The 13,415-nt window shown below is 46.0% G+C and overlaps 1 protein-coding gene across 1 annotated transcript in view; it reads left to right on the top strand.

The window, feature by feature from the left end:
• lacc1 (laccase (multicopper oxidoreductase) domain containing 1) overlaps positions 1–12,705 on the top strand; it is a 62,661-nt gene extending 49,956 nt beyond the window's left edge. The window contains exon 7 of the mRNA XM_078231952.1: positions 12,265–12,705. The gene's annotated coding sequence lies outside the window, so the exon portion shown is untranslated. The remainder of the gene's footprint in view (positions 1–12,264) is intronic.
• The last annotated feature ends 710 nt before the right edge of the window (positions 12,706–13,415 follow it).

Genomic DNA, 13,415 nt, shown 5'->3' with positions numbered 1-13,415 from the left:
TCTTTATTATGCAGAACTGCCCATTTGTGATTTGTGTTTATTCTACAAGGTGGGGGAAGATTGAGCACCACAAACTCAGAGCTCAGAACTGTAATAAGATTGTGTGGGAGCCAGGCGAGAAGACAGGTGAAATTGGGTGGATTGCTGTGAGTCATACACCATCTATTTTTAGAACTTCCTGAAGCCTGGGCTCTGGTTCTGATTAGACTTCACTGGGTTTCCTGTCGTCTGGAACGTTTAATAACCTTGAGAATATTTTTGTCTTTTCTTACAGTGCATTGAAAGGACTCAAAGCGAAAAATGCATTCGCTCTCAATGTTGGAAAATCACCGTTTTTCAGTTTGTTTTGGTTTTTCCTCCTTATTTGGTGCAAGTTTTTAAGTGATTTCAGTTGTGGCATCATGTGAGTTAAACAACTTGATTTTCTCACCCCCCGTGTGGTATCCTTGTACTGTGCACCAAAGCCAATCTCATTCAGGACTTTATCAAGTATCAGTCTGGATGTGACCACTGGAAGATGCATGAGCCTCACATTGAATGGCTTTGTAGCTCCAAACACCCTGCCCCTCCCTCTTTCTGGAGATGAGTGTTTCTCACGAGAGGGCTGGGTGTTGACATTTCTCACCAAATTCACAACAGTATCTGGCGCATTATCAGTCAGATCTGAAACTCAAGTCATTCCAAGCTCTGTCCCTGTGACTGAAACAAGTCCTCGACACAGAACTGCAACCAACTCAAAGTTCACTCCCCAGCATGTGGCACTGTCCACATGTTGGATGACAAAAAATAAGTTCAGGAAACTCTTGGGACACATATCAGAATAAACATCTTAATCTAATTCAGTATTTCCATACTGTGGATTGCATTAGGGTGTGTTCCAAACGGTTCCGGGCACATTTCCAGGTCACAACTCCGTAAAGGGTCAAATCCTATGGCCGGAACGCAGTTTTTGAACTACTAGCCAATCAGCAGCCAGGGTGCATGCTGATTGTCTAATTGGATGGCATTGTGGGTGGCTACCCAAGGCTAGAGGGTCAGAGGAAGCTCCAGCCCTGTGAGATCAGCAGCCACAGCATCGGAGGTGGGAGATGCCAAAGTAGGTGAGAGAGAGAAAGGACACCCCAAGATGGAGACACCATTTGAACACTTCCTAACATCTATATTGCCTATAGCTGCCAGACAGCTACTTTGGAAAGGGAATTGCTTCACATTTGGGCTTACAACAGTAGCTGTGGCCATTTAATGGGGTAGTCATCAGGTGTGAGGATTAAAAAGGATTTTTGGAATGTTTCTCCCCTCCTATACTGCCACTGGAAGACCAGCTCCATGCATTGGTCAAACTGCATCTGGCAATGGGGGGCAGTACAGTCAGATTTTGAGGCCAGTGACAACGAGGGGCAATACAAAAGATCATGACTCTCCAGGCAAATGGTCATAGACATCTGTGCCCTTTTCACCAAAGACCTTGCAGTGTGCAGTATTGCTAGCCATGCCCTGCCAGTGGGCACCAAAGTGGCCTTGAACCTCTTTCTTTCTGACTCTTTATGTGGGGGATCTCAGTACCATCTCACAAGTGGCTGCACACTAATGCATCTCACAGGTCACTGCTGCTGTCTTTGCCAGAGCTGGTCGGCACTTTCATTTAACAACAGACATGAACTTGCAGGGGCAGAGGGCTATGGGTTTGACCGATACAAGAAAGCCAGATATGGTCTATGGAGTTCCATCAAAGATGCCAAAAAATACAGGACCAAGCTAGAATCCCAGGCTAGCCACACGGACTCTCGGCAACTATGGCAAGGTCTGCAAGACATAACAGGCTACAAGATGAAGACAGGTAAAATCGCCGGCTCCAATGCACTCCTCCCCCATGAGCTCAACGCATTCTATGCCCATTTTTAGCAAGAGGTCAGCGAAACCTCTTGCTAAAAATGTATCCGAGGTCAACATTGCCGACGTCAGAGCCTTCTCAAAAGTCAACCCACAAAAAGCAACTGGCCCAGATGGGATACCCGGATGAGCACTCAGGTCCTGCGTGGACCAGCTGGCGGGGGTATTCGTAGACATCTTCAACCTCTTTTTACACCAATTTGAGGTCCCTCACTGCTTCAAGAAGATGACCATCATCCCGATACCAAAGAAAAGCCAGGCAGCATGTCTATCACTGACTATCATCCAGTGGCTCTGATATCCATCAATTTGAAGTGCTTCGAAAGGTTAGTTATGACACAAATCAATTCCTGCCTACCAGACTGCCTGAATCCACCATAGTTTGCCTATCGCCACAACAGGTCCACAGCATCTCCCTGACCCTACACTCAACCCTGGAACACCTAGATAACAAAGACACCTATGTTAGACTCCTATTCATAGACTACAGCTCAGCCTTTAACATCATTATTCCTATGGGACTAATCAACAAACTTTGTGGCCTGGGGCTCGGCTCCTTCCGCTGCAACTGGATCCTAGACTTCCTAACCCACAGACCGCAGTCAGTAAGGATAGGCAACAACACTACCTCCACGATCATCCTCAACACCAGTGCTCCACAAGGCTGTGTCCTCAGCCCCTTACTATACTCCTTATACACCTCTGACTGTATGGCCAAACTCCCCTCCAACTTGATTTTCAAGTTTGTTGATGATACCATCGTTGTGGGTCAGATCTCAAACAATGATGAGACAGAGTACAGGAAAGAGATAGAGAATCTGGTGAACTGGTGCGACGACAATAATCTCCCCTTCAATGACAACAAAATGAAGGAGATAGTCATCAACTTCAGGAAGCGTAGTGAAGGGCATGCCCCTGTCTACATCAATGGGGGCAAAGTAGAAATGGTAGAAAGCTTCAGGTTTCTAGGTGTCCAGATCACCAACAACATGTCCTGGTCCCTCCATGCATAGGTAAGAAAGCCCACCAACGCCTCTACTTTCTCAAGAGACTAAGGAAATTTGGCATGTCTGCCACAACTCTCACCAACTTCTACAGGTGCACCATAGAAAGCATTCTTTCTGGTTGTATCACAGGTATGTATGACTCCTGCTCTGCCCAAGACCACAAGAAACTACAAAGGGTCATGAATAAAGCCCAGTCCATCACTTAAACCTGCCTCCCATCCATTGACACTGTCTACACTTCCCGCTGCCTCAGCAAAGCAGCCAGCATAATCAAGGACCCCACGCACCCCGGACATACTCTCTTCCATCGGGAAAAGTCTGAGATCACGTACCAACCAACTCAAAAACAGCTTCCCTGCTACCATTAGACTTTTGAATGGACCTACCTCACATTAAGTTGATCTTTCTCTACATCCTAGCTATGACTGTGACACTACATTCTGCACTCTTTTCCTTCCCTATGTACAGTATGCTTTGTCTGTATAGCATGCAAGAAATAATACTTTTTCACTCTATACCAATACATGTGACAATAAAATCAAATCTATGACATCTCACTTCCCTCTGGTTTAGCACAATCAGCAGCTTTCTCCCTTCGGACATTCTCAGCGATGGTGCTGCTGTGAGGTGTCTAAATTAGTCCCAGCCTTCATCTGACCTGCCTCTGTTCCCACCTCCACTGGCTCATAAGTGGACAGGAAACCTGGCTATAAACGTATCAACTTAAGGGTTTACCCACATGAAAAAATGATCTTCAAATCAGTTTCCCCCAGAGGCAGGTTTCTGACCCAAAACAAAACATCTATTTCTCATTTGTGTGGCAAAAATTCAAATCTTTACATCAGAGTTTACAAGTGAGAGTGGAAGTGTGAATGTATGTGTACTAGAGGAGGATTTGAAACAATTGTTAGTGAAAGCTAGAGTAGAGGAACTGTTTCTGAAGCAATTCACCTCTGTTAATTCGGATACGTCTGTGGGCATTGATGTTTCTGTTAAAGTCAGAGAGGAGATAACAGAAGCTGTTGCCGCAATTTTTTGATCACCTTAAATTTGCAAATTGTACAAGGGACTGACAAAATATCTCTGTTCGGGAAAGTAGAAAAGGATGAATAGGGTAAGCCAGTTAGTGTAACTCCAGTTGTGAGTGAACTGTGGAATTTCATTTAAAATCAAATAAGTAGGCTTTCAGTAATCTGTGGGTTATGCATGGACTACCATGGATACAACATGGATTTGTGAAAGGTAAGTTCCACTGAACAATACTAAGTAGAGATTTTTTTTCTTTGGGTCAGTTGGATGGTAAACGGAAGACAGTAGATGTAGTGCAAATGGATTTTCAGACAACACTTATAAGGTGTTTTGCAGAAAGCTTGCTACAAACATTCAGGGGTACAAGAAATTGGAGCAGCCTGGATAGAAAGTTGGGTGACAAACATAAGTCAAAGGGTTAGGATTAATGAGTGTTACTTGGATTGCAGAAAAGCTGGAGCACCCAGGGATCAATACTAATATAGGAATTGAATATATTTCATGATTTTGGCTTGATCATAGGAAGTGTGATATTGAAATTTGCTGATGAGAACAAAATCAGCAACTTGCATTTATATTGTGCCTTTCATGTAATAAAATGTACCAAGCTGTTTCACAGGAAAAATAGCTATTTCCCACCAATGTGGAAAATTGCTCAGGTATTTCCTGTCCCCCGATCTCAAGTGGACAAATCCAATTCGGCCAATTACTGCCCCATCTGTCCACTCTTGATCAAAGTAAAGTGATGGAAGATCGACAGTGCTATGAAGCATAAGAACATAAGAAATAGGAGCAGGAGTAGGCCATCCAGCCCCTCGAGCCTGCCCCGCCATTCAATAAGATCATGGCTGATCTGAAGTGGATCAGTTCCACTTACCCGCTGTGGTGGACCTCAGTTGTGCCTTTGTCCTATATGGACCACCGTTGTGTGTGTTTGTCATACCTGGACACATCCCCTTCCAGTTTGGTTCCTCCCCTCAGCACCTAGTATAAAGGTGGCTGTCTCCTCCCCCTTGTTCAGTCCAGGTCGGTTAATTGTTGGGATCTGCTCCTGATTCTGTTGTGAATAAAAGCCTACACTTATATTGGCATATCGGTAGTCTTTCGCCTTATTGATAGTGCATCACCCGCCTGATCCCTACAACCCCTAATTCCCTTACCGGTCAGGAATCCATCTATCCGTGATTTAAACATATTCAACGAGGTAGCCTCCACCATTTCAGTGGGCAGAGAATTCCAGAGATTCAATTTATGTCCACTTATGAAAGCGGTGCAGGTTTAGCAATAACCTGCTCACTAATGCCCAGTTTGGGTTCTGCCAGGGTGACTCAGCTCCTGATCTCATTACAGCCTTGATTCAAACATCATTTACATAGATGATTTGGAGTTGGGGACCAAGTGTAGTGTGTCAAAATTCGCAGATGATACTAAGATGGGTGGAAGAGCAAAGTGTGCAGAGGACGCTGAAAGTCTGCAAAGGGATATAGATAATCTAAGTGAATGGGCAAGGGTCTGGCAGGTGGAGTACAATGTTGGTAAATGTGAGGTCATCCATTTTGGTAGGAATAACAGCAAAATGGACTATTATTTAAATGGTAAAAAATTTCAGCATGCTGCTGTGCAGAGGGACCTGGGTGTCCTTGTGCAGGAATCTCAAGGAGTTGGTTTGCAGGTGCAGCACGTAATTAAGAAGGCAAATGGAATTTTGTCCTTCATTGCTAGAGGGATGGAGTTTAAAAACAGCGAGATTATGTTGCAGCTGTATAAGGTGCTGGTGAGGCCACACCTGGAATACTGTGTACAGTTTTGGTCTCCTTACTTGAGAAAGGATATACTGGCACTGGAGGGGGTGCAGAGGAGATTCACTAGGTCGATCCCGGAGTTGAGAGGGTTGGCTTATGACGAGAGACTGAGTAGACTGGGGCTGTACTCATTGGAATTCAGAAGAATATGGGGAGATTTTTTTGAAACATATAAAATTATGAAGGGAATAGCTAAGATAGAAGCAGGGAAGTTGTTTCCACTGGCGGGTGAAACTAGAAACTAGAACTAGGCAGCATAGCCTCAAAATAAGGGGAAGCAGATTTAGGACTGAGTTGAGGAGGAACTTCTTCACACAAAGGGTTGTGAATCTGTGGAATTCCCTGCCCAGTGAAGCAGTTGAGGCTACCTCATAGAATGTTTTTAAGGCAAGGATAGATAAATCTTTGAACAGTGAAGGAATTACGGGTTATGGTGAGCGGGCGGGTAAGTGGAGCTGAGTCCACAAAAAGATCAGCCATGATTTTATTGAATGGCGGAGCAGGTTCGAGGGGCCAGATGGCCTCCTCCTGCTCCTAGTTCTTATGTAGAAAAGAGTTGAACTCCAGAGGTGAGGTAAGAGTGACATCAAGGCAGCATTTGACCGAGTATGGCATCAAGGAATTGATGCCAACTAACTGACCTGTCTGGAGACAATACACATCTCTTTAACCTGTGCTTAATGCTCTCTCCACTCACATTGTCTGTACCTTTAAGACTTGATTACCTGTAAAGACTCGCAATCCAACCATTATTTTGTAAATTGAGTTTGTGTCTTTATATGCCCTGTTTGTGAACAGAATTCCCACTCACCTGACGAAGGGGCAGCGCTCCGAAAGCTAGTGGCTTTTGCTACCAAATAAACCTGTTGGACTTTAACCTGGTGTTGTGAGACTTCTTACTGTGGTTACCCCAGTCCAACGCCGGCATCTCCACATCAAGGAATCCCAGCAATACTGAAGTCAATGGGAATCGGGGAAAACCTTCCACTGATTGAAGTCATACTTGGCTCAAAGGAAGACGGTTACGGTGGTTGAAGGCTAATCCTGTCATTCCCTGGACATTGCTGCAAGAGTTCCTCAGAGTAGTATCCTAGGCTCAATCACCTTCAGCTATTCCCTCAATGACCTTCCCTCCATCATAAGGACAGAAGTGGGATGTTCTCTGATGATTTCACAGTGTTCAGTACCAGTTGCAACTCCTCTGATGCTGAAGCCATTCTTGTTCATATGCAACAAGACCTGGAGAATATTCAGACTTGGGCTGCTTAAGTGGCAGGTAACATTCATGTCACATAGTTTCCAGGGAATGACTACCTGCAACAAGAAATAATCTACCATCTTCCCTTGGCATTCAACAGCATTACCACACTGAAATCCCACTATCAACATTCTGGGGGTTACCACTGACCAGAAACTGAACTGGACTAGCCATATAAATACTGTGGCTACGAGAGCGGGTCAGAGGCCATGAATTCTGCAGCGAGTAACTCACCTCATTATCTTCCAAAGCCTGTCCACCATTAACAAGGCGCAAGTCAAGAATGTGAAGGAATATTCTCCACTTGCCTGGATGAGTGCCTCCAACAACACTCAAGAAGCTTGACACCATCCAGGACAAAGCAGTCCATTTGATCAGCACACCCTCCACCACCTCCAACAATCACTCCCTGCACCACTGACAATCCAACAATCACTCCCTGCATCACTGCACAGTGTGTGCCATTTACAAGATGCACTGCAGCAACTTACTAAGGCTCCTTCAACAGAACCTGCCAAACTTGCGACCTCTCCCACTTAGAAGGTCAAGTCCAGCAGAAGCATGGGAATACCACCACCTGGATGTTCTCCTCCAAGTCACTCACCATCCTGACTTGAAAATATATTGCTGTTCCTTCACTATCACTGGGTCAAAAGTCCTGAAACTCCCTTCCTCACAGCACTGTGGGTGTACCTACATCTCATGGACTGCAGCGGTTCAAGAAGGCAGCTCACCGCCACCTTCTCAAGGGCCATTGGGGATGGGTAATAAATGCTGCCTCTGCCAGTGATGCTAAAATCCCTGGAAAGGATAGAAAGAAAACAAAGGAACAAGAGCATTATCAAACAAAATTTGAACCAAGCCAAATGAGGAAATATTAGGACAGATTACCAAAAGCTTGGTCAAAGAGATACGTTTTAAGGGATGTCTCAAAGGAAGAGAAAAGTAATGAAGCAAAGATTTAGAGAGGGAACTCCAGAGCTTAGAGTTTTGGCACCCAAAGGTATGGCCACTACTGATGGAGACACTAAAATTAGGAATACTCAAGAGGCCAGAATTAGATGAGCATTGTTAAAAGGATGTGTTTTTTTAAAGATAGAGGGGGCGATCCTCCCAAAAAAAAATCCTAGTGTCAAATTTGCATAAAAACTGGAGTAAATCATGCTGTTTTTTTTCAGTGGGAGTTTAAAAATGAATCTCTGTGCACTGCAGAGTGCACTAGCGTGAATCACGCTGAAAAGCTGGGTGTGGGGCCTATTCCAACTGGAGTGGCCAGCAGCATACAGCTGCCCCAAGCCCACTGCCAAAGCGCCAATGCCCAGGGACACCACCCCCCCAGCGCCCAACCCTCTGGGGAACCTCGGTTACCCCCCTTTCACTCCAGCTGGGTTGGGCTGCCAGCTCCATAAGTGGGGAGCGACTGTAAACCCCGCTGGAGTGAAAAACTCCTGGTGGTGAGGAAAGGCTGGCAAGCCTGGAGACTTTAGTCCCGGGCCAGCTAATTACATTTAAATTACGTTGAAATTCGAAGCTGCATATATAATACAGCTCCACGCCTATTTCCGGCACGGAGCTAATGGTGCTGGAAATCCGGCACTGGGAGATGCGCTCAGTGCCGGACGCCCAGCACAGATCGTACTAATTGGACACCAACTAAATCTCCCAGCCCACTGCGTTAAAAGATCAGTGCAGCAGGATGGGAGAATCGCCCCCAGAATTTCTCATTTTTCTTTTCCCGATTGGATTTTTAAATCTAGACATAAATTAAAACAATGAAGGTCTGCCAGTCAGCTAAAATATCTAGGCCTGTGTTGTAGCAAGTGGGATGAAACAGAGCAGAAATTCAAACTCCCTGGGGTGTGTGAAAGACCCCCATCTTCTGTTGGCTTCACACAACCTGAAAGGTTTCAGAGATTTCTAAGTTGAGTCATCAAAATGCAATAACCTGTTCTGCAAACAAAATCTGCAGCGTACATGGGGCCCTATTTTACCATTTGGAGTCTAAGGGCCAGATCTGGGCCCGGAATCCTCTTTGCAACGCGCCCATACGCTTTTTGCCGGCTCCGGTCCAATCCGCACAGTGGGCGGGGCTTAGTGCTGCCGGAACAATCAGAGCTCTGAACCGCGCATGCGCAGTTCGAAAAAAAATCTGAAGCAGCGCGAAAGAAAGAAACAGCAGAGGGAGCAGAGAGAGGGGGAGGATGGACTTGGGAGAATCTTGCAAACTGAAAATAATGCAGCATCTTCTTTGTGCTGCCTAATTATCTATAGGAAAGGTAATTAAACTACAGTGTCCCAGTGAGCAATTAGTGGCCTGTATAATACATTTGTGATCTGTAACTGGATTGTTGATGTCCCTGTAGCCATGAGCCAGGTGGTCAAATGTTCAGAGTCATGTGGTGAACTTGGAAGAATTGTCCCCGTGGTGGAACTTGGTTGGAAATCAGATTCAAGGAGATTACTAAATCTGGGAAATCAACCATAGTGAAAAGAAGCTTGTACTGGTAACTCTCCTCTCACATTCCATGGCAGATGTGCCCCTAGTTATGAATGTGATTTGCATGGACAATGTTGGGTGCAGCTAATCTGCCTCTGGAGCAGCCTTGGATCCTTTCTTTCATCTTGTTTTCATCTGAACATTGCACAGAATTAGAGGAATTCCCTTTGGAAGATACTGTCAAAATTATAATCGCAGGAACTAAAAACCTGACAGTCAAAAATTTGAGAAAATATTTCAAAATATATATCCCCCCATCCATATTTTGAAATATTTTCCCAAATTTGGACCCCCCTGCCTACCAGGGGGGTCCAATCTCGGGGCGGGGGGCCTGCCAGAGGGGGCCTGCCTCCCAGGGGGGTCCGATCCCGGGGGGGGGGGGTCTGCCAGGGGGTGCCTACCTCCCAGGGGAGTCCGATCCCAGGGGGGCGGGGTCTGCTGGGGGGGCCTGCCTCCCAGGGGGGTCTGATGCAGGGGGGGTGTCTGCCAGGGTGGTTAGCGGGGGGGGGGGTCTGCGAAGGATGGTCGAGGAGGATGGTCTTCGGAGGTTCCCCTGCAGAATAGAAATCCGTTTCGGATTTTTATTCTGCAGATCGCTTACAGCGCGGATCCGGAACGGACCAGAAGACGGTAAAGTGGGATTTGGCAGCAGAGTTGGGCGCGCGGTTCATGAAGTCAATTTAAATGCATGCTAATGCATTTAAATTGTCGGGCCGCCCGATTCGGGTGCGGACAGGACCCGTGCCCGAATCGGGTGTTGGTAAAGTCGAGATCTGCTCAGATTCAGGTGCAGATCGCATTAAAGGCCCGACACCTGAATTTACCGCGATTTCGGGCACGTATTTTTGGTAAAATAGGGCCCATGGATTAATAGAATTTCTCTGAAAGGGTAATTTAAGAGACTGTTATAAAGCCAGAGAGAGTTCAGAGATCAGAATGCTGCAGTGAAACAGGCTATAAAAAGCTTTTGACTCTTTTCTGAAACTATTATGGTGACTGTAGAGGGTTGTTTTTCAAACTGGAGATCTGTGACCAGTGGTGTGTCTCAGGGATCAGTGCTGTCCACCGTTATTTGTCATTTATATTAATGATTTGGATAAGAATTTAGTCGGCATGGTTAGTAAGTTTGCAGATGACACCAAGATTGGTGGCATAGTGGACAGTGAAGAAGGATTCTTTTTTAGTGAATCTAGGATTGCAAAGGGATCTTGATCAATTGGGCCAGTGGGCTGATGAATGGCAGATGGAGTTTAATTTAGATAAATGCGAGGTGATGCATTTTGGTAGATCGAACGAGGGCAGGAGTTACTCAATTAATGTTAGGGCATTGGGGAGAGGTATAGAACAAAGAGATATAGGGGTACAGGTTCATAGCTCCTTGAAAGTGGAGTCACAGGTGGACAGGGTGATGAAGAAGGCATTCGGCATGCTTGGTCAAAACATTGATTACAAGAGTTGGGATGTCTTGTTGAAGTTGTACAAGACATTGGTAAGGCCACACTTGGAATATTCCAGTCCTGGTCACCCCCTAATAGAAAGCATATTATTAAACTAGAAAAAGTACAGAAAAGATTTACAAGGATGCTACCGGGACTTGATCGTTTGAGTTATAAGGAGAGGCTGGATAGTCTGGGACTTTTTTCTCTGGAGTGTAGGAAGCTTAGGGATGATCTTATAGAGGTCTATAAAATAATGCGGGGCATAGATCAGCTAGATAGCCAATATCTTTTCCCAAAGACAGGGGAGTCTAAAACTAGAGGCCATAGGTTTAAGGTGAAAGGGGAGAGATACAAAAGGGCCCAGAGGGGCAATTTTTCTCACAGAGGGTGTTGAGCGTCTGGAACAAGCTGCCAGAGGTAGTAGTAGAGGCGGGTACAATTTTGTCTTTTAAAAAGCATTTGGACAGTTACATGGTTAAGATGGGTATAGAGATATGGCCCAAACGCGGGCAACTGGGACTAGCTTAAGTGTTTACAAAAGGGGCGGCATGGACAAGTTAGGCCGAAGGGCCTGTTTCCATGCTGTAAACCTCTATGACTCTAAGTGCCCGATTTTACCAACAAGTTGCACCCGTTTTCGGGAGCAAAAACGTGGTAAAGTTGGGCATGAGGCGAGTAGCGCATTTGAGGCGAGTAATGCATTTGCATGCATTTAACTTGACTTAATGGGCTGGATGCTGAAACGTACCAGCATTTCCCCCTTTACTACCGCTTCCAACGGCTCTCTAACTCAGATCAGTGGTGGAGGTTGGGGGGGAGGTGAGTCAGATCGTTCTCTGGTGGGGGGGAAGGAGGAGGGAGGCGTGCCAGATCGTTCTCTGATGGGGGGGAGAAAAGGGAGGCAAGTCAGATCGTTCTCTGGTGGGGGGAGGAAGAGGGAAGTGGGTCAGATCGTTTTCTGGTGAGGGGCGGCGGGGGGGGCAAGGGCAGGGTGGGTCCACTGCCACTCTGCGGGTGATTGGTGGAAGGGAAAGGGGGGGTCTGTTGCCACTCTGCATGCGAACCGTGGGGGGGGGAAGGGGGGTCCACTGCCACTCTGCGTGCAATCGGTGGGGGGGGAGAAGGGGGTCAGTAATGTTGTGGGGGTGGGGCAACGTCTGTGGGGGCCGGGGAGAGGCATTATCCAACCCGGGAGCAATGTGGCAGGGGAGCATTTTTCAAAATTTGTTTTACTGCGCATGCGCAGTTGAAGGCTCCGATCGGAGCAGCAGCGTTTTGGGCATGATAAGCCCCACCCACAGGCTTCTGCAGCGCGATTCAGAATTGCTGCTTTTTTTTTCAGACAGAGTGCGTGTTGGGGCGCCTGAGAACAAGTTTACAAGTCGGATCTGGAACACTCCCAGATTCAGCACTTAGAATCAAAATGGTAAAATCGGGCCCCATGACTCTATTATGCCTAGATTTGAAAAGTAACTGTCCTGAGAAGAGAAATCTACTGCACACAGAGATCTTTTGGGAATAAAGAAGTGGAAATTTACTCCATACAACTACATCCAGGAAGACAAATGAACAAATCAACTACAATGTGGAATCACCTCACTGAGACCAGCCAAAGAACAGCTAACCATATACTCCTTTGTCTATCCTCTTACCCTACCACACCCTGTCTGTGCATGTGTGTCTTTCAGGATACTGTAAAGCCAACAGAAGATGGGGGTCTTTCATGCTCCCAGGGTGTTCAAGTTTCTGTTCTGTTTCATCCCACTTTTTACAATACAGACCTAAGAAAACCTGATTGAGTTATTCTTTACAATCTGAAAGCACAAGTAGCAGTATTCCTTCAGTATTGGCAAAGCACATACACTCTAAATTCACAATAAAATCCTGTTACAGTCAGACCTGGAATGGTAGAATAGGGGAGTCATCTTTACCTTTTCTCATGTGGTTGTAACAGCATAGATATCTGAGAGTTGTGGGGCAGGAGGAATTTACAGACAGGAAGGGGCAAGGGTATGGAGGGATTTGGAAACAAGGATGAGAACTTTAAAATGGAGGTGTTACTTAACAATAGCCACCAATATAGATCAATGAGCACAGAAGTGAGGTGTAAATTGGACCTGGTACAAGGAAGTGTGTGGCAGAATTTTGGATGACTTCAAGGCAGAACGTGGGACACCAGCAAGCAGTGTGTTGGCATAGGCAAGACTAGAGGTAACTAAGGCATGGATGAGGGTTTCAGCAGCAGGTGAGCTGAGGCAGGAGAGGAGTTGGCCGATGTAAACGATCTTAGTGATGGATATGTGATTGAAAACCCATCTCAAGGTCAATTATAACACCAAGGTTTTGAACCATTTGTTTTAGTATCAGAGATTTGCCTGCGAGAGGGATGGAGTTGGTCACCAGTGTTTGTGGCTGGGCCAATGCCAATAACTCCAGTCTTCTCAATGTTTTGTTATTATAATTTCTGCTCATCCAATACTGGATGTAGCTCAA

The sequence above is a fragment of the Mustelus asterias genome, chromosome 17 (genome assembly GCF_964213995.1).
Source record: "Mustelus asterias chromosome 17, sMusAst1.hap1.1, whole genome shotgun sequence".
NCBI classification, from domain to species: domain Eukaryota; kingdom Metazoa; phylum Chordata; class Chondrichthyes; order Carcharhiniformes; family Triakidae; genus Mustelus; species Mustelus asterias.
Note: the sequence above shows the minus strand (reverse complement) of the source record. Positions and strands in the feature narration are given on the sequence as shown.